Raw genomic sequence first — 2639 nt, 5'->3', positions numbered from 1 at the left:
GATAAGGAACAGAATAGGGAGGCTGCCTGAGATCAAGCAGCCATTAGGTGGCCAAGGGCAACTTAAGCATGTTGGAGCCTATACAAATGGTATGAACAATACAAAAATATCGAACTGCTTCTACAGGCCCACCATGTACTCAGAATTTTTAAGGTTAATTCAGCAGCTCAGTATACATAAATATGCATAGGATTGAAATACATTGCACATTCCATACCACGTTGAGTACACTGCTTCCCGTCCGATCAGCGGAGTTAAGCAACGTTAGGTCTGGTTAGTACTTGGATGGGTGACTGCCTGGGAACACCAGATGCTGTTGGGATCCCTACATGTCAAGTGGGGTTGGTGGAGGATTAGTGCCCCTCCCTGTAAAAACAATTAACTCTAAGCCCTTGGCCACCTCGTCTGGGATACATGGCGTCTGGCAATGAATGAATGAAAAAAACATTCATCTGAAATTGAAAGGCACATTTTTCCACATTATTACAAACTGAAATTGTAAATTGTGAGTTTCGTTTGTGTATAATGCCGGCAAAAAGTAATTCCTCATTTCATAACTGATATATGAACTTTGCATGAAGTTATGGTTAGGTCCCAGGAAGAGGGACTTTTTCTCAAGCATTTAATGATCAAATGCAAGACAGCAACGAAGTATACAAGATATGTACAGTATTTGTGTTAAATTTAAATCAATAATATTTTAAGATGAATTAACGTTGAACTTTCACATCACACTTTTGATAATTAAGAAGTATATTATGTGAAAAATGTTTGTATTTTTACCTGACAGATTAACAGAGAAACTGTGTTTAGTGAAAGTATAATAAATGAGGAATCACTTGTAGGGGTTTGTCATTACGTTTTCATTATTTTTATTATTATTATTATTTGACAAACAAGCATTTTCTGAAGCTTGTAAGTATTGATACCCCTTGCTGGCATTATACTAACAAATGAAAACAGATTTCAGTGTTTATTCTCTGTGTGTTTTAGCATTTCATATAGTTAAGCATTATATTAGGCTTCCTCCCTCCACCTGCTTTCTCTTCTCCTCCTCCTCTTCTTTCGTCCTCCTCCTCACCTTACCATCCATCAAACTTCTCAACCACCACCAGCCTGCAACCCACCCTACTACCACCATCAGCCTGCAACCCACCCTACTACCACCACCAGCCTGCAACCCACCCTACCACCACCACCACCCTGCAACCCACCCTACCACCACCACCACCCTGCAACCCACCCTACCACTCTGCAACCCACCCTACCACACTGCAACCCACCCTACCACCACCACCACCACCCTGCAACCCACCCTACCACCACCACCACCCTGCAACCCACCCTACCACTCTGCAACACACCCTACCACACTGCAACACACCCTACCACCACCACCACCCTGCAACCCACCCTACCACCACCACCACCACCCTCCAACCCACCCTACCACCACCACCACCACCACCCTCCAACCCACCCTACCACCACCACCACCACCACCCTGCAACCCATCCTACCACCACCACCACCCAGCAACCCACCCTGCAACCCACCCTGCAACCCATCCTACCACAACCACCACCCTGCAACCCATCCTACCACCACCACCACCACCCTGCAACCCACCCTACCACCACCACCACCACCCTGCAACCCACCCTACCACCACCAGCAGCCTGCAACCCACCCTACCACCACCACCACCACCACCAGCCTGCAACCCACCCTACCACCACCACCACCACACCAGCCTGCAACCCACCCTACCACCACCACCACCACACCAGCCTGCAACCCACCCTACCACCACCACCACCCTGGAACCCACCCTACTACCACCACCACCAGCCTGCAACCCACCCTACCACCACCACCACACCAGCCTGCAACCCACCCTACCACCACCACCACACCAGCCCATCCTACCACCACTACCACCCTACAACCCACCCTACCACCACCACCACACCAGCCTGCAACCCACCTTACCACCACCACCCTGCAGCCCATCCTACCACCACCACCACTACCACCCTGCAACCAATCCTACCACCACCACCACCCTGCAACCCATCCTACCACCACCACCCTGCAACCCATCCTACCACCACCACCCTGCAACCCATCCTACCACCACCACCACCCTGCAACCCATCCTACCACCACCACCACCCTGCAACCCACCCTACCACCACCAGCACCCTGTAACCCATTCTACCATCACCACCACCCTGTAACCCATTCTACCACCACCACCACCCTGCAACCCATTCTACCACCACCACCACCCTGCAACCCACCCTACCACCACCACCACCACCCTCCAACCCACCCTACCACCACCACCACCCTCCAACCCACCCTACCACCACCACCACCACCACCCTCCAACCCACCCTACCACCACCACCACCACCACCCTGCAACCCATCCTACCACCACCACCACCCAGCAACCCACCCTGCAACCCATCCTACCACAACCACCACCCTGCAACCCATCCTACCACCACCACCACCACCCTGCAACCCACCCAACCACCACCACCAGCAGCCTGCAACCCACCCTACCACCACCAGCAGCCTGCAACCCACCCTACCACCACCACCACCACCACCAGCCTGCAACCCACCCTA

The 2639-nt window shown here is 52.2% G+C and overlaps 1 pseudogene; it reads left to right on the top strand.

Annotated features, from left to right (window-relative positions):
* The first annotated feature begins 202 nt into the window (after window positions 1-202).
* LOC145398823 (5S ribosomal RNA) lies at window positions 203-322 on the top strand (annotated as a pseudogene).
* Window positions 323-2639: the final 2317 nt, after the last annotated feature.

The sequence above is a fragment of the Coenobita brevimanus genome, chromosome 46 (genome assembly GCF_032717465.1).
Source record: "Coenobita brevimanus isolate Jiangsu-jjx chromosome 46, ASM3271746v2, whole genome shotgun sequence".
Classification (NCBI taxonomy): domain Eukaryota; kingdom Metazoa; phylum Arthropoda; class Malacostraca; order Decapoda; family Coenobitidae; genus Coenobita; species Coenobita brevimanus.
The sequence above is the reverse complement of the archived record's forward strand: the minus strand, read 5'-3'. Positions and strand labels throughout refer to the sequence as shown.